The 23175-nt window shown below is 46.4% G+C and overlaps 1 non-coding gene across 1 annotated transcript; it reads right to left on the reverse strand.

Annotated features, from left to right (window-relative positions):
• Window positions 1–291: 291 nt before the first annotated feature.
• On the reverse strand, window positions 292–352 carry LOC115831339. The gene has a single exon (XR_004026857.1). It is a non-coding gene; the product is annotated as a U7 small nuclear RNA (small nuclear RNA).
• Between the last annotated feature and the right edge of the window lie 22823 nt (window positions 353–23175).

Genomic DNA, 23175 nt, shown 5'->3' on the forward strand with positions numbered 1-23175 from the left:
TGTGTTTTTAGTTGAGATGGGGTTTCGCAATGTTGGCCAGGCTAGTCTTGAACTCCTGGCCTCAGGTGATCCACCTGTGTCGGCCTCCCTAAGTGCTGGATTACAGGTGTGTGCCACTGTGCTGGGCCCTATGTTATGTTTTTGTTGTTGAGTTGTAAGAGTTCTTTATATATTCTGAATATTAAGCCCTTATCAGATACATGATTCATTAATATTTTCTCCCATTCTGTAGGTTGTCTTTTGACATTCTGATCATGTCCTTTGATGCAAAAGATTTCTATTTATTTATTTTGGGGCTTTCCAGCAAAACTGGAAAGCCTGCTAGACAAATTCTAAAACAGCTGTAACACTCAAAAGATTTTCTTTTAAGAAAAACAATGGGAAGAGGAAGAACTGTATCTCACTTTTGTTGCTGACTTTCTATAGTTATATATATATATTTATATTTATGTACATAAATATATGTATATATCTACATAAATATATATGTGTATATGTATTTATATCTATGTACATAAATATATATGCATATTTATATATTTAAAACCAAGGCTGGGCACAGTGGCTCATGCTTATAATTCAGTGCTTTGGGAGGCCAAGGTGGGAAGATACTTTGAGGTCAGAAGTTCAAGACCAGACTGGCCAGCATAGTGAGACCCCGTCTTCATAAAAACTTTTAAGAATAGCCAGGTGTGGTGGTGCATACCTGTAGTCCTAGCTACTTGAAAGGCTAAGGTGGGAGGTTTACTTGAGCCCAGGAGTTTGGGGCTGCAGTGAGCTATGATTGTACCACTGTTTCAGCCTGGGTGACACAGTGAGACCCTGTCTGTAAAACAAAAAATTAAATTAAAAAAATTAAGAAACTCCAGGAATTTCCGTCTCACAAAATGCCCATTTGCCCTTGAGGTAGTTCTACTCTACTCTAATAAGCATAACAAACAAAACCAGGACCTAAAACCACTTGTCAATGGGACTGTTTCTTGTGTTCTCTTTCCCATTTCTTCTCTGTTATGATCTGAAGCTTCTTCTTTTTTTTTTTTTTTTTTGAGACGGGCTCTTCGCTCTGTCGCCCAGGCTGGAGTGCAGTGGCGCAATCTCGGCTCACTGCAAGCTCCGCCTCCCGGGTTCACGCCATTCTCCTGCCTCAGCCTCCCAAGAAGTTAGGACTACAGGTGCCCGCCACCACGCCCCTGGCTAATTTTTTGTATTTTTAGTAGAGACGGGGTTTCACCATGTTAGCCAGGATGATCTGGATCTCCTGATCTCGTGATCTGCCCGCCTCGGCCTCCCAAAGTGCTGGGATTACAGGCGTGAGCCACCGCGCCCTGCCATGATCTGAAGCTTCTAATACCTTGTGCATGTTAAGGTTCCCTATTCCTGCTTGGCTCTTGTTCTTTTCAGATTGTCAATTAGCAGCTCTATTGTTAAGTACAAATCACTTTCATTCCCCTTATTAGTCCCGGACCCCAGAGAGGTGGCCTTTCCCCTGGGGTGGGAGGTGTGGCTAGGCAACTGTTCAGTGTGCTTACATCATAGGAGAGGCCCTGGGGCTTAGGACTGTGCTGAGGTTCGAGATGCGGCCTCAAAGGAGAAGATGCTCTTCGACTCTGTGTTTGCCTGCAGCTTTCCCCTCTGGTTCCTGGACACTCACCAGTCACAGTAATATGACTGCTGAATACACCCCTGCTTAGACCAGCGGGCTTCCTTCTGCTGCATGGCTTGGACTATCTCTAACCTGGAAAGGAATCCCTGTCTCCTCTCCCCAAGCATTTCTCTTCCATCCATTCCACTGACAATAAAAACTTACAGTAGCTTTATTTTTTATTTTTTATTTTTTTTTGAGACAGGATCTTGCTCTGTCACCTAGAGCAGTGGCTCTATCTTAGCTCACTGCAACCTCTGTCTCCCAGGCTCCAGTGATCCTCTCACCTCAGCCTCCCAAGTAGCTGAGACTACAGGTGTGCACCACCACTCCAGGCAAATTTTTAATTTTTTTTTTTTGTAGAGACAGGGGTCTCACTATATTGCCCAAGATGGTCTTGAACTCCTGGCCTCAAATGATCCTCCCTTCTTGGCTTTTCAAAGTGCTGGGATTACAGGCGTGAGCCATGTCTGGCCCTTCTTAAGACATTTCATTTCATAATGAGAGATGACATTTAAGATACCAACAAAACCATCCAGGTCACAGGTTTAAACAAATGCTACAGTGCTACTGATTGAGTGCAAACAAGAACCTGCAGGAGGTTGAGGGCTATTGGATCTGATATTTGGAGACCATGTGAAGAGCAGCACAGGGCTGTCATATTTCATGGCTGGGTTTAGCAAGGTTGCAACTGAATAAGCAAAGAAATTAGAATGAAGTGCTCCAAACATTAGTATGGGGAGGACCATAATAATACCAAATATTAACTCAGGACAATTAAACCTGACAGGAGGGGAGCCTGCCATGCTGGGTATATTATGGGACCAAACTTGGGTCCACTGGCCCAACGCAGAAAAGCTAAACACTGACGTTAGGATTTGCAGCGAGAGAAAGTGAGGCATTTCTTGCAGGGCTCCAAGCAAGGAAAATTGAGCAGCCAATGCTTAAGACCCAGACTCCTCTATGGCTTACATGTCAGGGTTTTGTTGTTGCTGTTTTAGAGTCAGGGTCTCACTTTGTTGCCCAGACTGGAGTACAGCTCACTGCAGCCACAGACTCCTGGCTCAAGCAATCCTTCTGCCTCAGCCTCCTGAGTAGCTGGGACTGTAGGTGTGCACCACTATGCCCAGCTAATTTTTTTTTTTGAGACGGAGTTTCACTCTTGTTGCCCTGGCTGGAGTGCAATGGTGCGATCTCGGCTTACCGCAGCCTCCGCCTCCCAGGTTCAAGCTATCCTCCTGCCTCAGCCTCCCGAGTAGCTGGGATTACAGGCATGTGCCACCACACCTGGCTAATTTTGTATTTTTAGTAGAGGCAGAGTTTCTCCATGTTGGTCAGGCTGGTCTCGAACTCCCGACCTCAGGTGACCCACCCACCTCAGCCTCCCAAAGTGCTGGGATTACAGGCATGAGCCACCGCACCCGGCCATGCCCAGTTAATCTTTTAAAAATTATTTTTTGTGGAGAGGAGATCTCACTATGTTGCACAGGCTGGTCTTGAACTCCTGGCTTCAAGTGACCTTCCTGCCTCAGTCTCTCAAAGTGTTGATATTACAGATGAGAGCCATCATGCCCAGTCCATGTAATGGGGTTTAAAAGGTGGGGAGGCAGAGGTTGCAGGCAAGGTCATAAATCAATATATGGAGTCTACGTATTGGTTTGACCTACAAAGGCAGGATACCTTAAAGCAGTGGATTACAGACTACAAGCAGATTCAAAGATTTTCTGATTTGCTGTTAGCTAAGGGAGGGAAGCTTTGTCTAAAGTCTTGGGATCAGCATAAAAGAATGTCACCTCTGGCCAGTGGGCATAACTTCCTCCAGGACCCTCAGGAAGAAATTTAGAACAAAGAACAACAGACAGAGTTCAGTCCTCAGTTTCCCCTCATCTGAGGTCTGTGTGCCAGCAGATTCACAGACCTGGAGGTCTGGGATTCTTAAAAACAACTCAGGACCATATGTTAAGGCGTTATCTTTAGTTTATAGGGAACAAACATCCTATGAGTCTAACTTCCTTGCCTATTGTTTTAAGCTGCAATTACTTTCTTGCTTATCAAGTTGCTCACTTACTTCTGAGGGCTAGCTAGTGCCTGGAACTTCCCTGAAGAAACCCAAGATGTTCCCTTATTTCCATGTTGTGGAGGGTGGGACGCGGCAGGTCAGAGGGGTCCCTGCTCCATCTCAGGCAAAGCCCTGCCTTCCTTCACATCCTTTGCGCAGTTGTTCTTTTTTGTTTGTTTGTTTGTTTGAGTCAGGGTCTCACTCTGTCACCCAGGCTGAAGTGCAGTGGCATGAATTTGGCTCCCTGCAAACTCCACCTCCTGGGTTCAAGCCTCAGCCTCCCGGGTAGCTGGGATTACAGACGCATACCACCATGCCTGGCTAATTTTTGTATTTTTAGTAGAGATGGGGTTTCACCATGTTGGCCAGGCTAGTCTCAAACTCCTGACCTCAGGTGATCTGCCCACCTCAGCCTCCCAAAGTGCTGGGATTACAGGCGTGAGCCACCGTGCCCGGCCTTATTAAGCCCTTTTAAGAATTAATGGAGGCTGAGTGTGGTGGCTTATGCCTGTAATCCCAGCACTTTGGGAGGCCAAGACAGGAGGATCACCTGAGGTCAGGAGTTCGAAACCAGCCTGGCCAACATGGTGAAACCCCATCTCTACTAAAAAACTACAAAAATTAGCCAGGGGTGGTGGTGCGTGCCTGTAGTCCCAGATACTTGGGTGGCTGAGGCAGGAGAATTGCTTGAACTCGGGAGGCAGAGGCTGCAGTGAGCTGAGATCGCACCACTGCACTCCAGCCTGGGTAACAGAGCAAGACTCTGTCTCAAAAAAAAAAAAAAATTAATTGATATGGCTCACCACAAAAAGTTAGAAGTAGGTGATGGTGATTTGCAATTTGTTACAAGAAAACCGTGGCTCCATGAGGCAGTTTGTTACAGTGAAAGCAAGTCTCAGAGACTAGAGCTCTTGTCCCACCTACAAATATTGACCAGCAAGCTGGCAAGTAACAGCTGCAGAGCCTGTTCTGTAAGTTCCGTGGAATGGCAGCTCTCTGTTCTTTCAGGACATTGCAGGAAATGTTTACCTAAGGCAGATTCAATGATATCCCAGGAGCTGGACTGTACACACTTAAGCAGGACCGGGTGAGGGAAGCCTCTGAAAGACCAGGACTCAGGGCTGTGCCCAAAATCTTGGGCACCATGCAAAGTATAAGGGCTACTGGAATTGCAGTGGCAGGAGGATCACCCCAGAACAATGTCCGAAGCCAGTCCAAGGAGCTTAAACCCAGCCACCCCACCAGTATAAAGTTGCTTATAAATCCACTACGCCAATTAACAAAGCTAACCGAAGGGCTTAGGGTTTCCTCTCTGGAATAGGGGCTCCTATTAGCCTTTCAGATGCTAACTAAACATCCCCAAATTGTGTGTTTCCAATTAAGAACTGTGAAGATGAAACCTAACACACACACACGCACACACACACACAACCTTTGCTGAAGTACAGTACTTAAATCAGACAATATAAAAGCTTACAGCTCTTCAAATCATTTTGTGCTAAGTCAGAAAAAATGGCATGGCTTATATCTAACCATGAATTCTGAAAACAAGCCACAAGTTCACATCTGGGCTCTCTGTCTTGTACCCAGTAACATAGACAGCCGCCTGCCTGATCCCCATACCTCAGTCGGCTTCCCTGACACCCTACCTCCAGGTTTATCCTCTCACTGGGGACCCAGGGCATTTAGGAGTGTCCCTAGAAGGACTTCACATGAAGATGCAGGTAACTAGAGGACCCTTAAAAGGTAACGCTTCGGCTGGGCATGGTGGCTGACGCCTGTAATCCCAACACTTTGGGAGGCTGAGGCGGGCTGATCACCTGAGGTCAGGAGTTCAAGACCAGCCTGACCAACATGGAGAAACCCCGTCTCTACTAAAAATGCAAAAATTAGCCAGGGGTGGTGGTGTGTGCCTACAGTCCCAGCTACTCGGGAGGCTGAGGCAGGAGAATCACTTGAACCTGGGAGGTGGAGGTTGCAGTGAGCCAAGATGGCGCCATTGCACTCCAGCCAGGGCAACAAGAGCAAAACTCCATCTCAAAAAAAAAAGGTAGCGCTTCAGAAACAGAAAGTCAAATACCACATGTTCTCACTTAGAAGCGAGAGCTAAACCATGGGTACCCATGGACATACAGAATGGAATAACAGACACTGGAGACTCCAAAAGGTAGGAGGGTGGGAGGGGGTAAGGGCTGAAAAATTACCTGTTGGGTACAGTGTTCACTGTTTTGGTGATGGGTTCACTGAAAGCCCAGCCTTCACCACTACACGATATGTGCATGGCAGAAATCTGTGCTTTTACCCCCGAAATCTCGAAAAAAGAAAAAAGCAAAAAAGGTAGAGCTTGCACCCACTGCAAATGGTTTATGGGAAGGTGGTGTAGAAAAGGGTCCCTGAAGGTGGCCCTGGGAGAGGAGCCTAAGTGGAGACGGTCCCAGATCACAGGGGAGCCAGGAATGAAAAGAGGAGGCTTGGACACCTGGATGTGGGAGGAAGCGGAGGAAACCAGAAGTCAGGAAGGAGCGGTGCAAGATTCTGTTGAGTGCACAAGACCTTGAACATGCTTACAGATTAAATGTCTGTCAGCTGCTTTAGCTGTTCACAGCTTTTCAGATTAGCTGCCCAGAGTGTGGGCAGTTTTTCAATAAGCACTGCTGATTATTCATTCTGGAGAAGCTCTGGCAGTGCCTCTCATACTTTCAGTGCCTGTTAGAATTGCCCCAGGTGCTGATTTGTAATGCAGACTCCAGGTCCCCATGCCCAGAGGTTCTCATTCAGGACACCCGGAGTGAAACACAGGAATTCAGATTTTTAAGAACCACTGGTGATTCTACTGCACATTGACCCTGATGTAGCACCCTCTAGGTGTGGAGCACTTTTTTTTTTCAACAGGAAAATACCTTTATAAATTAGCAAATTTATTAAATACCATATACTCAATATAACATTTGAACAATTCTTCTTTTTTTTTTTTTTTTTTGAGACAGAGTTTTGCTCTTGTTGCCCAGGCTGGAGTGCAATGGCATGATCCCAGCTCACTGCAACCTCCTCCTCCCGGGTTCGAGCGATTCTCCTGCCTCAGCCTCCTTGAGTAGCTGGGATTACAGGCATGCACCACCACACCCGGCTAATTTTGTATTTTTGGTAGAGATGGGGTTTCTACTGTTGGTCAGGTTGGTCTCAAACTCTCGATCTCGGGTGATCCTCCGCCTCGGCCTCCCAAAGTGCTGGGATTACAGGCGTGAGCCACAACACACTGCCTACAGTTCTTAAAAGTGTAAAGAAAACAGGGCACAGTGGCTCACATGTGTAGTCCTATCTACTCAGGAGGCTGAGGCAGGAGGATTGCTTGCACCCTCGAAACCTCCCAGGGTTTCGAGGCTGCAGTGAGCTAAGATCATGCCAGTGCACTCCAGTCTGGGTGACAGAGCAAGGCCCTGTCAAAAAATAAATAAATAAATAAATAAATAAATAAAAGAGTCACTGAAATCCTAACAGTTTAGATACTGTCATTTCAGGAAATGTTTAGGCATGAATACATACGAATACATTTGCATAAGCAGGATCATACATTTCGTGGGACTTTTTGCTTGTTTGTTTGCTTGTTTGCTTGTTTGTTTGTTGTAGAGACGGCATTTCGATATGTTATCCAGGCTGGTCTTGAGCTCCTGGCCTCAAGTGATCCTCCTGCTTTTGCCTCCCAAAGTGCTGCCTACCAAATAAGGATACTTAAATACCATCTTTTCTTTCTTTTTTCTCCCCCAACCCCTGCTTTTATCCTCCCCTACTCCTACCAGCATCTCCACCACTCTCTGGTGTGTGTCCTTCCATATTTTTCTCCTAGCTTGCATAAGCAAACATATCTGTATGGGACTCTGTCACTGTTTGACAAAAATAAGTTCTTTTTTTTTTTAAAAAAAAATAGAGATGAGGGTCTTACTATATTGCCCAGGCTGATCTCAAACTCCTAAACTCAATCGATCCTTCCACCTTGGCCTCCCAAAGTGTTGGGATTACAGGTGTGAGCCACCATTCCCAGCCAAAAAAAAAAAAAATGTTTTTTTGTGGGGGGTTTATTTTTTGAGATGGAGTTTCGCTCTTGTTGCCCAGGCTGGAGTGCAATTGCACAATCTCAGCTTACTGCAAACTCTGCCTCCTGGGTTCAAGTGATTCTCCTGCCTCAGCCTCCCAAGTAGCTGGGATTACAGGCATGCACCACCATAACCAGCTAATTTTGTATTTTTAGTAGAGATGGGGTTTCACTATGTTGGTCAGGCTGGTCTTGAACACCTGACCTCAGGTGATTCACCCACCTTGGCCTCCCAAAGTGCTGGGATTACAGGTGTGAGCCACTGCTCCCAGCCAGAAAAAAAAAAAAAAAAAAAAAAAAGAGTTCTTATTGTGTATTCGCTACTCTGTGATTTTGCCCTTTTTTTACTTACCGTCACCTCTCTGAAACCCCTTTTAATGAGTGGGTGCAGATTTAATGGTTCCTTCCAATGGCTGCATGATATCCTATGGCAGGGCACAACTCACATGTTCTCTATTTCTATTATTCTGCCGACAAAACAGTGCTACAAGACGTGCCTGGCCAACAAGCAGTTTATAATATTTCAGGCTAACCTGTTGTGTTTGGATCTGTTAGCTCTGGTTGTATCATAAGCCACACCAAAAGTTAGTGGCTTAAACCAGTAATCATTTGACTTAGCTGAGGGTCAGCCAGGTGGTATCATTAAGCTCTGGGCTGGCTCTGCTGATCTCTGCTGGGTGCCCGTGTGTGTGTTTTTGGTCAGCTGGCAGTTGGCCAAAACGTGACGTCTGGGGATTAGCAGGCTGGTTGGCCTGGGGGCAGGAGGGTCTCAGCTGGAGTGTCTTGTCTCTGCTCCATGGGGGCTCTCACCCTCCAGTAGGCGGGCCCCAGCCTTTCTACATGGTGCTCCCAAGGTTCCAAAGCACAGCAAGAGAGGCAAGCCCAAGTGTGCATCTCTGCTTGTGGCATGTTCGTTTTTGTCCCACTGACCAAGACAAGCCATGTGGCCATACCTGGAGTCAGTATGAGAGGTGACTACTCAAAAACATGAGGCCAATGCGGTGGCTGACACCAGTAATCGCAGGACTTCGGGAGGCCAAGGCAGGAGGATCACTTAAGGCCAGGAGTTTGAGACTAGCCTGGGTATCACAGCAAGACCTTATATCATTTAAAAAAAAAAAAAAGAACATAAGTACAGACGGAGAGGAATTATGCTGGCCATTATTTTATTTATTTATTTATTTTTTGAGATGGAGTCTCACTCTGCTACCCAAGCTGGAGTGCAGTGGCGCCATCTTGGCTCATTGCAACCTCTGCCTCCCAGGTTCATGCAGTTCTCCTGCCTCAGCTTCCTGAGTAGCTGGGATTATAGGTGCCCACCACCACGCCTGGCTGATTTTTGTATTTTTGGTAGAGACGGGTTTCACCATGTTGGCCAGGCTGGTCTCAAACTCCTGACCTCAGGTGATCCTCCCACCTTGGCCTCCCAAATTGCTGGGATTATAGGCGCGAGCCACTGCACCCGACCATGTTGATCATTCTTATACACAATCTACCCCATCTGCTAAGAGGCTCTAAATGTTTAATAAGAAATGAAAGTCTTGGGAAATTTGTGAATCAGAGGACAGGAGCTTGTCTTTTCCTGCCCAAAGATTGGTTCCAGTGATGTGACAATGTTAGCACATTTCTAATGATCCAAGCGTTGCAGAACTTACTCTGGGATGCCGGGCGCAGTGGCTCACACCTGTAATCCCAGCACTTTGGGAGGCCGAGGCGGGTGGATCACGAGGTCAGGAGATCGGACCATCCTGGCTAACATGGTGAAACCCCGTCTCTACTAAAAATACAAAAAATTAGCCGGGCGTGGTGGCGGGTGCCTGTAGTCCCAGCTACTTGGGAGGCTGAGGCAGGAGAATGGCGTGAACCTGGGAGGCGGAGCTTACAGTGAGCTGAGATTGCGCCACTGCACTCCAGCCTGGGGGACAGAGCAAGACTCTGTCTCAAAAAAAAAAAAAAAAAAGAAGAAAAAAAGAACTTACTCTGGGACTCAGGCTCTGGAAGAGCTGACACCATCTGGCCTGTCCTCCCTCCCTCCACAAAAGCTCCCAGCGGAGACCTCTCCCAGCAGCTGCTCTTTGCACCTGTTCCTGTGAGGCCTCAGGAAATTTCCTCTTTCCTTAGCTCTCATATATCCAGGGGTTACATATATACAAACATACCGCCTGTTGGCCAGGCGTGGTGGCTCATGCCTGTAATCCCAGAACTTTGGCAGGCCAAGAGGTGCGGATCATTTGAGGCCAGGAGTTCATGACCAGCCTGGCCAACATGGTGAAAGCCTGTCTCTACTAAAAGTACAAAAATTAGCTGGGGGTGGTGGCGCATGCCTGTAATTCCAGCTACTGGGGAAGCTGAGGCAGAAGAGCTTGAACCTGGGAGGAGGAGGCTACAGTGAGCTGAGATCGCACCACTGCACTCCAGCCTGGGCGACAGAGCAAGACTCTGTCTCGGGAGAAAAAAACAAACAAACAAACAAATTTAGCGCCTGTGGAATACCCTGTTTAAAGAAAGTCCTCTTGGTAGAACCCCAGCCTCCTGCAAGTATTCCTTTCTGACTCTTCACTGCTGCCTCTCAGGGTCATCTCAGGTCTCCAGCCTGTGACTTCACGGTAGGCCACGCCAAAACCATCAGACTTGGAGGACTTTGTTCTGGTCCTGTGTATTCTCAGGCCAGTTGCTTTATGTCTCTGGATTTCCCTTTTTAAGTCTGTTAAGTGAAGGAATTGATGAGGACACTGCTTCTCAAAGTTTAATGGGCATGTGAATCACCCAGAGATCTTGTTAGACATGCAGAATTTCAGACCCTTTCTGAGACAGGTGACTTGGCATCTGTTCTGCCAGGCACGGTGGCTCATGCCTGTAATCCCAGCACTTTGGGGCGCTGAGGTGGGCGGATCACCTGAGGTCGGGAGTTTGAGACCAGCCTGACCAACACAGAGATTAAACCAGTAATCATTTCTACTGGTCTCAAGCCAGGCGTGGTTGCTCATGCCTGTAATCCCAGCTACTTAGGAGGCTGAGGCAGGAGAGTCGCTTGAACCCCGGAGGCGGCAGTTGCGGTGAGCTGAGATCGTGCCATTGCACTCCAGCCTGGGCAACAAGAGCAAAACTCCATCTAAAAACAAAAACAAAAGCTCTAGAGCTGTTTTTTTTTTTTTCAACCTGGACTGCATGGTAGAATCTCCTGGGGAAGCTTTAAAGTACGAGTGCTGGGTGCCCCTGCCTAGAGATTCTGATCCACTTGGTTTTGGGTGCACCTTGGGCATTGGGCACCACTAGGCTTGAAGGGTTGGGGAAAGGGAGGGCTAGAGGAACCTGGAGGGAGCAGTGTAGAGGAAGACTCAGCCACTGCTAACCTGCAGCCTGGCAGGGAAATGGCCAAGGGGGAATTAATATCCCAACCTCCCTCTCCTCCCACTCTCTCATTTGCTGCCAGAGTGTACCACGCAGTAGACCCAGCTGGATTCCAGAGCACAGGGAAGCACAGTTGAAGCAGTCCATAAATGTCATCTCCTGGGGCAACAGATGGAATGAAGAAGGATGGAGAATGGGTCTGAATCCTGGGGCTCAAGATGGGATGAAGAAGGATGGAGAATGGGTCTGAATCCTGGGGCACAAGATGGGATGAAGAAGGATGGAGAATGGGTCTGAATCCTGGGGCACAAGATGGGATGAAGAAGGATGGAGAATGGGTCTGAATCCTGGGGCTCAAGATGGAATGAAGAAGGATGGAGAATGGGTCTGAATCCTGGGGCACAAGATGGGATGAAGAAGGCTGGATAATGGGTCTGAATCCTGGGGCTCAAGATGGGATGAAGAAGGATGGAGAATGGGTCTGAATCCTGGGGCACAAGATGGGATGAAGAAGGATGGAGAATGGGTCTGAATCCTGGGGCTTAAGATGGGTTGAAGAAGGATGGAGAATGGGTCTGAAAAGGCAAATAGAAATGATCCGGCTGGGTGCGATGGCTCACGCCTGTAATCCCAGCACTTTGGGCTGCCAAGGCGGGCAGATCACCTGAGGTCAGAAGTTTGAGACCAGCCTGGCCAACATGGTGAAACCCCATCTCTACTAAAAATACAAAAATTAGCCAGGAGTGGTGGCACACGCCTGCAATCCCAGCTACTTGGGAGGCTGAGACAAGACAATTGCTTGAACTCGGGAGAGGGAGGTTGCAGTGAGCCAAGATAACACCACTGCACTCCAGCCTGGGCAACAGAGTGAGACTCTGTCTCAAAAAAACAAGCAAGCAAACAAACAAACAAGAAAAAGCCAAACGAAATTATCCAGCAGAGGATGCTTGTTTTAAAACGCAGATTTAAGGGGGCTGGGCACGGTGGCTCACGCCTGTAATCCCAGCACTTTGGGAGGCTGAGGTGGGTGGATCACCTGAGGTCAGGAGTTCAAGACCAGCCTGGTCAACGTGGCAAAACCCCATTTCTACTAAAAATACAAAAATTACCCAGGTGTGGTGGCGCACGCCTGTAGTCCCAGCTACACCGGAGGCTGAGGCGGGAGAATCGCTTGAAGCCAGGAGGCGGAGGTTGCAGTGAACTGAGATCACGCCACTGCACTCTAGCCTGGGCGACAGTAAGACTCTGTCTCAAAAAAAAAAAAAAAAAAAAAAAAATGGTGTTTAACACCAGGTTCGGTGGCTCAGGCCTGTAATCCCAGCACTCTGAAGGCCGAGGCAGGCAGATCACTTGAGGCCAAGAGTTTGAGAGCAGCCTGGCTAACATAGCAAAGCCCTGTCTTTACTAAAAATACAAAGAATTAGCCGGGCGTGGTGGCACATGCCTCTAATCCCAGCTGCTTGGGAGGCTGAGGAATGAGAATCACTTTAACCCCAGAGGCGGAAGTTGCAGTGAGCTAATATTGCACCACTGTACTCCACCCTGGGCAACAGAGTGAGACTCTGTCTCAAAAAAACAGAAAAAAAAAAACAAAACCTGGGTGCAATGATGCATGCCTGTAGCCCCGGCTACTTGAGATGCTGAGGTGGTGGGAGAATCTCTTCTGTCCTGGAGTTTGAGACCAGCATGGACAACATATTAATAGAAAGACTCCATCCCAAGGAAAAAAAAAAAAGAATGGTGTTTAAATATTTACCAGAGGAAAATGAAAGGAGTGTATTCTTGATAAGACATGGACTCTACATGACATGAAAGATTCCTCTGAGGACTGAGCCTCATACCATTTTTACGTAACCTGAATGTCCAACATCCCGCCACCTGTGACCACAGGGGAGGTTGCACTTTATTTTGATGCTCAACGTCCAATGTCACAACTGTCCACTGGCTTGAGCATAAGAAATAATTTTGCCTCAGATTCTTCCAGCCCCACTGCAGGATTTCTAGGGACCACAGTGCTTCCCACGTGCCCACACCCTCTTAGCTGCAGTCGCCACAAAGCATTTGCTGTCTCCTTCCCTTCCTTTAGGTCCACAGCTGCTGCCCACACCATTTCTGGGAGAAGCCTCACCACGACCCCTGCCCCAACAAGAAGGACATGAGTTGTTCCAGGATGCTGCCTTTGGGTTTTGCCAAATTTCCAGTCCTGGGGGGCATTAGATTTGACTTCGCTTTTATGGAGAGGTGAGGCAAATGCCCGCCCTTCAACTCTTCTATCCTGGACCACACTTTTAATGGCACAAACTGTTGTTTTAGAACTGTCAGGAGTTCTTCCTATGGCTGGAGAGAAAGTTTGTATCTCACCTTTGCAGAGGCTGGAAAGCTGCTGTATGAGAGGTGAGAGCTGGGTTTTGCATCCTAGGGTAGAAGCTCTTTCTGGGATTGGGGCACACCATCCTTCATTCTCACTGAGGAGCCATTTTTGTCCCATTGTGGAAGGCTTGACCTGGGGAAGGAAATCAAATCAAGATGCTTCAGACTGAGATGCTAAAATTATTTTTCCATTATGTAAGCTGGATATATTTTTAGCAGCTCTGTAATTTTGCAGATATATTTTTTAAAGTACGTATTTTGTTTTTGTTTGTCTCACTTTGTCACTCATGCTGGAGTGCAGTGGCATGATCTGGGCTCACTGCAACCTCTGCCACCCAGGTTTGAGCGATTCTCCTGCCTCAGCCTCCTGAGTAGTTGGGACTACAGGCATGAGCCACCATGCCCAGCTAATTTTTTGTATTTTTAGTAGAGACAGGGTTTCATCATGTTGGCCAGGCTGGTCTCGAACTCCTGAGCTCAAGTGATCTGCCAGCCTCGGCCTCCCAAAGTGCTGGGATTACAGGTGTGAGCCACCATGCCTGGACTAAAGTATGTATTTTGATTGGAATGTCCCTGAAAATTATTGGAATTTTTTGGGAAAGGGGTCTGTGTGTCATTGGTGGTGGTGGTGGTGGGGATAGTGCATGTGTGTATGTGTGTTTATGTGTGTGTATGTGTGTGTGTATGTGGGTGGGTGTGTGTGTGTGTGTGTGTGATTTTTGCTCAGGTATTTGCTTCTGGGAGATCATAAGTCCAGAGCTGCTGAAATCCCACACATGATGTCACTTAAGAATAATAGCTCAGACCGGGAAAAATATACTCTCAGGTCTTACAACCGCTTCACCTGGGCCATACAGAACCATATGACAATCTGTAGAAAGGAAGGGTTACTTCCCATCTTTGATTGACCTACGGTGGAAAAGGAGGCAGCCTTGCAGGTATAGAGGGGGGCCCAGGCTCTAGCAGGGGGCTTATACTCTGGAAAAAGTGATCCCTCGATGCCAGGGAGGCCGGGGACTAAGCTGGGGACTTCCTAGCAGTGATATCAATACTGAATTTTGAGTTTTTGTTTTCTGCATTGTAATCCCTTTTAGTCTCAAGATATCAGTAAAGTTGAGTCCTCAGAACAGCTTGGAGTTAGCAACACTTTGGAGCCAGGCCCATCCAGTGCGCTTGAGAGCACAGTCACATTACTGTCACCAGCTGGCAAGGAGTGGCAACAGAGGAGCAGCAAAGAGGAGCAACAGCCAGAAGGAATGTGTGCAGCATGTGCAGGCCCCTCACAGAGTCTCCGAACCATTCGGAGGGAGCCCATGCAGGTTGGACTGTCTGCAGAGAGGCAGACAGGGATCAGAGTGAGTTGGGTGGGAAGGTCGGCCACTCCCTGCCCACCATCACCAAGCCTGGGGAACTTGGGCATCTTCAGTTAACCCCCTTTTTTTTGAGACAAGGTCTCTCTCTGTTGCCCACGCTGGAGTGCAGTGGCGTGATCATGGCTCACTACAGCCTCCAACTCCTGGGCTCAAGCTATCCTCCGCCTCAGCCTCCCAAGTAGCTAAGCTTACAGGTGTGTGCCACCATGCCCTGCTAATTTTTTAATTTTTTGTAGAGACAGGGTCTCGCTATGCTGCATAGGTTGGTCTTGAATTCCTGGCTTCAAATGACCCTCCTGTCTCGGCCACCCAAAGCACTGGGATTACAGGCATGAGGCGCTGTGCCTAGCCCACTCTTCTTTCTTTGAGTTTCAAAACAGCTCTACTCTGCCTAGCATCCTACAAAGTCCTCAAGTCCTGTTTCATCATCTTCTGGCCATCACCCCTTGCCATGAATCTTACAAGAATCAATTGCATCTATTTCTAGCCCAGTCCAAGGGCCCACAAAGGGAATGATTGTAATGCCTGACTCTTTCTTCCCCTCTACTCTCTCCCCTCCCATGGGCTTACTCAAAACTACTCCTTCCTCTCCTGGTTACAGAACAAAAGTTTTTGTGCACATAAATGGGCTGACATAGAGCCAGCTGTGGCCTAGCTCAGCCAGCTCAGAATGTTCTATTGCACTTATTCCTGGCTCTCAGATGGAATCTCCTTGATGGTGTCAGGTGGAATTGTTAGGGCAGCTTGCCCTTCATCACCTTTCAATAGGGCACACCTTTCTGCCTAGGATATGTGCAGGAAGACAAGGCCCTTCTGTGGCAATTTTTGAGGCATATCACAGGGACCCACTCCATCCATCATCTGTCCCAGTATGTGAATATTCCCCTCCTCAGTCACTCCTCATCTAAGTACCAGGCAGCTGTTGCCCATTGTGTCCAGACCACTCGCAGCACTGGGGCTTCCCACCTCCACTGCTCCGGAATCCTGAGAGCAGTCAAACGCCAGTCTCCAGATTCCTGCTGCGCTGCCTTAAATGCAAGTTCCCAGCTCTTCCCTCTCCTCCCATCCTCTTATTCCATGATGCTTTGCATTTTCTCGCCAACCATCCTTGCTGTTCCCTTGTTTTTCTATCACAAATAAATTCCATCATGTTTCTAACTATTAACTCATTTTATTCAATCAACAATATAAGCCAGGCGCAGTGGCTCACGCCTGTAATCCCAGCACTTTGGGAGGCTGAGGCAGGCAGATCACTTGAGGCCAGGAGTTCAAGATCAGCCTGACCAACATGATGAAACCCCATCTCTACTAAAAATACAAAAAATTAACTGGTCATGGTGGCACATACTATAATCCCAGCTACTCAGGAGGCTGAAGCACAAGAATAGCTTGAACCTGGGAAGCTGAGGCTGCAGTGAGCTGAGATTGCGTCACTGCACTCCAGCCTGGGTGACAGAGTGAGACTCCATCTAAAAAAAATCAGGCTGGGCACTGTGGCTCATGCCTGTAATCCCAGCACTTTGGGAGGCCAAGGCAGGTGGATCACGAGGTCAGGAGTTCGAGACCAGCCTGACCAACATGGGGAAACCCTGTCACTACTACAGATACAAAAAATTAGCTGGGCATGGTAGCACACAACTGTAATCCGAACTACTCGAGAGGCTGAGGCAGGAGAATCGCTTGAACCTGGGAGGCAGAGGTTGTAGTGAGCCAAGATTGCACCACTGCACTCCAGCCTGGGTGACAGAGTGAGACTCTGTCTCAAAAAAAAAAAAATCAATATTTATTTTAAAGGTCTGTAAAACTTTAAAATCAATATTTATTTTAAAGGTAAGTAATGCACTAGGTATTGTTCTATGCATTGAGAACACAGCGATGAAGAATATAAACAGGTGTCTGCTCAGGTGCTTACAGTGTAGTAAAGGACAAATAAAAACAAATAAGTAAACAGAAACACATAAATAAAGTACATCCTTTCCATGGTGACAAGTACCTTGATAATGGAATGTTGTGCCAGAGGCACAGAACAGGTGCGTCTTTAGATAATATGATGGGAGAGGCTCTCTCTGAGAATGCCAATTTGCTAAAGGTCTGAATGACGGGAAGAGCCCAGCCACAGGGCAGTTCCAGGTTGAAGAACAACTCTCTAGATGGGTAACACTATCAACTCATGATCGCTGCCCTGGGATGCATGCATAGAACATCCCGGCAATCCTCTCAGGTATTTAGTCAGGCTCCCTCACCTGCGTTGCTCATTGGCTGTTCCAAAACTTTTCCACCCTATTCAAGGCCATATCTCATTCCTGCCTTCTTCTTGCTCAACAACTGAGTCTGCCTTTTACTTCACAGAGAAACTTGAGTGTGTCAGGGGAACTTCATCCACGTCCCACCTCCCCATACCTGCAGGTTCACTACAAACCCATATGTTCTTTTCCTTCCCATCTCAGAATCGTCCCTTCATCTCTATATTCTCATGTTCCACATTCGCCTCTTCCCATCTCCTCAAGGCTGTGACCGGCTCTCTCCTATAATTCCAACTTAGGGCCAGGTGCGGTGGCTCACGCCTGTAATCCCAGCACTTCGGGAGGCCAAGGCAGGTGGATCACCTGAGGTCGGGAGTTTGAGACCAGCCTGGCCAACGTGGCATCTCTACTAAAAATACAAAAATTGGCTGGGCATGGTAGTGTGCACCTGTAATCCCAGCTACTTGGGAGGCTGAGGCAGAAGAATCATTTGAACCCGGGAGGCAGAAGTGGCAGTGAGCTGAGATCATGCCACTGCACTCGAGCCTGGGCGACAGAGTGAGACTCTGTCTCAAAAAAATAAAAATAAAAATAAAAATAATTTCAACTTCTTTTATGCTGTCATCTTCCATTCAGCATAGAAGAAATGCTCACATCTCCCTTAACAGAAATGCTTTCTTCACTCTCACAAACCGCTAGTGGTCATTTAAGTTGGCTTATATAAAAGTCACAGTAATATCAAGATATTCAACAAGCATTTTGCAATACATTTCGAAGGTCTTAGACTTTTGCCTAAATTTTGATCTAGGAATTCTACTTCTAGAATTTATCATGATTGTGCTCTAAGTCGTAGTGACAAAGAGGGTCATGCTAGTGCTGATTATAATACTGAAAATCTGTAAAAACATTATGTTCAATAAATAGGAGAAATTATTTAAATAAAATATGTAGGTTATGGCCGGGTGCGGTGGCTCACGCCTGTAATTCCAGCACTTTGGGAGGCCGTGGTGTGTGGATCACCTGAGGTCAGGAGTTTAAGACCAGCTTGGCTAACATGGTGAAACTCTGTTTCTACTAAAAATACAAAAACTTAGCCAGGCATGGTGGTGTGAGCCTCTAATCCCAGCTCCTCGGGAGGCTGAGGCAGGAGAATTGCTTGAACCCGTGAGGCAGAAATTGCAGTGAGCCATGATCACGCCGTTGCACTCTAGCTTGGGCAACAAGAGTAAGAAAACTCTGTCTCAAAAAAAAAAAAAAGTAGGTATATAATAGAGCACTATCTGCTGCCATTAAACATGCTGTTGTAGGAAAGACAATTATGACATGAAAAATTATTCACGATTTATAAAAACACGAAAAGTAGTCAACAAAATGATATGAACACCATGATACCATTTAAAAAGTATATTTCTGCTTTTAAAAAGATTATAAGTATATTGTGTATACCAAAATGTTAACAGTGATTATCTAGGGGGAGAAGACATTATACAAGGTAGCTTATACTTTCATGCTTAATTGTATATAGTACGCTACATTTTTATTGTTGCTGTTGTTCTTGGTTTTGTTTTGTTTTGTTTTGTTTTGTTTTCGGGACGTGGTTTCACTCTTGTCTCTTGCCCAGGCCAGAGTGCAATGGCACAATCTTGGCTCACTGCAACCTCCACCTCCCAGGTTCAAGTGATTCTCTTGTCTCAGCCTCCTGAGTAGTTGGGATTACAGGCGCCTGCCACCACCACCTGGCTAATTTTTTTGTATTTTTAGTAGAGATGGGGTTTCACCATGTTGGCCAGCATGGTCTCAAACTCCTGACCTCAGGTGATCCGCCCGCCTTGGCTTCCCAAAGTGCTGGGATTACAGACATGAGCCACTGTGCCCAGCCTGTTGTTTTTTGAGAAAGGGTCTTGCTCTGTTGTCCAGGCTAGAGTGCAGTGGGGTGATCATGGCTCACTGCCACCTTAGTCTCCTGGGCTCAGGTAATCCTCCCACCTCAACTTCCCAAAAGGTTGGGACTATAAACATGCATCACTATGCCTGGCTAATCTTTTTTTTATTTTTTTATTTTTCGTAGAGATAGGTTCTCACTATGTCACCTAGACTGGCCCTGAACTCTTGGGTTCAAGCAATCCTCCTACCTCAGCCTCCCAAAGTGCTAGGATTACAAGCATGAGCCACTGCACCTGGCCAGTATTCTAAGTTTTCTATTGTAAGATTATACGGCTTAGTAATGAGAATAAATTTATTTTTATATTTCTTCTTTGTTCTTGAGTATTGTTCACTTTTCTTTTTTAAGGAATAAACTCCTTCAAAGCTTAAATGGTCCCAGACAACCCTTTCTCCCTCATTCCTCCAATTCTACACAAATTAATCTATTTTTTTTTTACATTGGGTAGAATCTAAGCCATCACCTTTCTCTATTTTTTCTTTCTTTCTTTTTTTTTTTTTTTTGTGAGATGAAGTCTCACTTTGTCGCCCAGGCTGTAGTGTAGTGGCGCGATCTCGGCTCACTGCAGCGTCTGCCTTTTGTGTTCCAGAGATTCTCCTTCCTCAGCCTCCCAGGTAGCTGGGATTACAGACACACACCACCAAGCCCAGCTAATTTTTGTATTTTTAGTAGAGAAAGGGTTTACCATGTTGGCCAGGCTGGTCTCAAACTCCTAAACTCAGGTGATCCACCTACCTCGACCTTCCAAAGTGCTAGGATTACAGACATGAGCCACCATGTCCAGCCTATTTTTTCTTTATTTTTTTATTATTTTGGGAGAGAATTTTGCTCGTCATCCAGGCTAGAGTGCAGTGGCCTGACCATGGCTCACTGTAAGCTGGAAATCCTGGGCTCAAGGGATCCTTCCACCTCATCTTCCCAACTAGCTGGGACTGTAGGCATGAGCCACCATACCTGGCTAATTTTTAAAGTTTTTGTAGAGATGATGTCTCGCTATATTGCCCAGGCTGGTCTCAAACTCCTGGCCTCAAGTGATCCTCCCACCAAAGCCTCCCAAAGTATTGGAATTACAGCCGTGAGCCATTGCATCACCTGTCTTTCAAGATGTCTATTCCATTTGCCTTCTCTTTCAGTAAATGACCTTGCCTCTTACTTCACAGAGAAAATTAAAACTAACAGGTGAGAATTCTTTTACCTTTCATGCATCCTATAGAATGCTGGAAGCTAGTGGTACAAAGATTAAAGAGCATAGCCTCCGGAGCTTTCCATCCTGTGAGCTTTGGGGATTTGTTTGGACATCGGGAAAGAGATTTTCCCCCAGCCAGTATACATTACACTGATATTTACTGAAGACTTAATGTATAACCTGTTTGGCCAGATCTAAGGATAAGTTTGAATTATATGATTGAAGATGTCTAAAAGTCATAGCAATAAAATTTAGCACAGATACATGGAAAAGTTTGTATACAAATGAGAATCCCTAAGACAGCACAGCTTGTGATTGAATTCCAGCTTGTCACTTGTTACGAAAGTTTACTACTGCATTCTTCCTTTGGATGCACTCATATAACAAATACACCAGCAAATCTGAGTGCAGTCTGTGTTCTGTGAAGGTATACAGAGATGGGCACAAACATAATAACATCACTATGATGATGGAAGTAGAAAAAGAGTTCAGTAATCAACCAGAAGAAGACCCTAAGGGAAGCCTCCATAGAGAAGATGAGATTTGAGTTGGGACTTGAAAGACATCTGCCACCATTTATTTATGTATATCCTTGCATGTTCCAGAAGGAGTTAATATAGTTTCAAAAACAAATGCAAGATGTTGACTTCCAGAAAAAAAAGGAGCAGATGCACTTTTCCCTATTCATCTCACCCAGTACAACTAAAACCCTGGACCTCACATATAAAACACACAAAGACTCTGAAAGGTGGAGGGAAGAAATTAGCCTGACGAGGGACCTCAGAACCTGAAGAACAACAATGAGTGAGTTTCCTGGGTTTTCTTTCTGACTCATATTCCCCATTCTGGATGCCAGAGAAGCTGGTAACACAGAAACAACAACAGGAACAAAAATCAGAAACAAAACAAAACTCAAGAAAAATCTGCTCTTTCTAGCCAAAGGAAGAGAAAAGGGGTAGCCTGGCAAGAAGGAAATCTTTTAGACAAACAACCACTCTACTCCAGCCAAACATCAAACATAAAGCTGTGGCTCCACTCTCACTCCCACCAGCAAAGGCTGACTGGAGGGTTCAGAATGCTACTGTTGCCAAGCTTGCAGTGATGAGACAGACACCACTGGGGTTGTGTCAGAGGAAGCCTAGTGGAGAGTCAAGACTTTCACCCCTGCCCAGGGTAAGGAAGTGACCTCCCATGGCCTCAGTAGGGGCCATGTGGGGAGCAGTAACAAGGCACCCCTGTGACCCCCATCTAGGATAATCAGTGGAGGCCTAGTAGGGGGGCTGAGCTTCCACCCCTACTTATCAAAAACAAGGAGTCCCAGGCATCAGTGAAGGCAGAGTGGGTATCCTGGGGTCAACACCTACCTAGCAGTAATGAGTAGAGCAATGTGAGAGGAGGTCTGTTCAACAGAAGATTTAAATAAGAGACACAATGTCTAACATAATACCCCCAATGTCAGGGCCAGGCACGGTGGCTCACACCTGTAATCCCAGCACTTTGGGAGGCCGAGGCAGGCGGATCATGAAGTCAGGAGATCGAGACCATCCTGGCTAACACGGTGAAACCCTGTCTCTACTAAAAATACAAAAAAATTAGCCGGGCGTGGTGGCGTGCGCCTGTAGTCCCAGCTACTTGGGAGGCTGAGGCAGGAGAATGGTGTGAACCCAGGAGGCGGAGCTTGCTGTGAGCCAAGATTGTGCCACTGCACTCCAGCCTGGGCAACAGAGCGAGACTCCATCTCAAAAAAAAAAAAACAACAATACCCCCAATGTCTATGTTTCAATAGAAAATCACTCATCATACCAAGAACCAGGAAAATATCAACTGGAATGAGAAAAGATAACCAGGATACACTCACACCAAGACAGCACAGATGTTAGAATTATCTGACAAGGATTTTAAAATAGCCATTATAAAAATGCTTTAGGCCAGGCACAGTGGCTCATGCCTGTAATCCCAGCACTTTGGGAGGCCGAGGCAGGTGGATCACCTGAGGTCAGGAGTTTGAGACCAGCCTGGCCAACATGGTGAAACCCCATCTCTACTAAAAATACAAAAATTAGCTGGGTATGGTGATAGGTGCCTGTAATCCCAGATACTCGGGAGGCTGAGGCAGGAGCATTGCTTGAACCAGGGAGATGGAGGTTGCAATGAACCCGGATTGTGCCATTGCACTCCAGCCTGAGTGACAAGGGTGAAACTCCATCTAAAAAAAGAATGCTTTAATGAGGCCAGGCATGGTGTCTCATGCCTGTAGTCCCAGTGCTTTGGGAGCCTGAGGCAGGAGGATCACTTGAGGATAGGCGTTCAAGACCAGCCTGGGCAACATAGTAAGACCTTGCATCTAAAAAAAATAAAACTAAAAAATTTAGTTGGGTGGCGACATGTGCCTGCACTCCCAGCTACTTGGGAGGGTGAAGTGGGAGGGTCTCTTGCACTTAGGAATCCAAGGCTGCAGTGAGCTATGATTGCACCACTGCACTCCAACTTAGGCAACAGAGTGCAGTGGTGCAATCATAGTCTCTTAATAAAAAAGAAAAAAGCTTCAGTGATCAATTATGAACATGCTTGAACCAAATGGAAAAAAATATAAATCTGACCACAGAAATAAAAGCTATAAAAAAAACTCAAGTCAAAAATTTTGAACTGAAAATACAATAACCAAGTGAAAAACTAAATGGATGGGTTCAATAGCAAAACAGAGAAAATAGGCTGGAAAAAGAAAAGAAGAGATCATTACAGACCTGTAGAAAAATATCAAAATATTTGTGTCATCAAAGTCCCAGGAGAGGAGATAGGGGGCAGAAAGTACTAGAAAAGTATTTGAAGAAATAATGGCTGAAATTTCCCCAAATTAGGCAAGATACATAAACCTAAAGATTCAGGAAAACTAGAAAATCACAAACAGGATAAAGCCAA

The sequence above is a fragment of the Nomascus leucogenys genome, chromosome 18 (genome assembly GCF_006542625.1).
Source record: "Nomascus leucogenys isolate Asia chromosome 18, Asia_NLE_v1, whole genome shotgun sequence".
Classification (NCBI taxonomy): Eukaryota; Metazoa; Chordata; class Mammalia; order Primates; family Hylobatidae; genus Nomascus; species Nomascus leucogenys.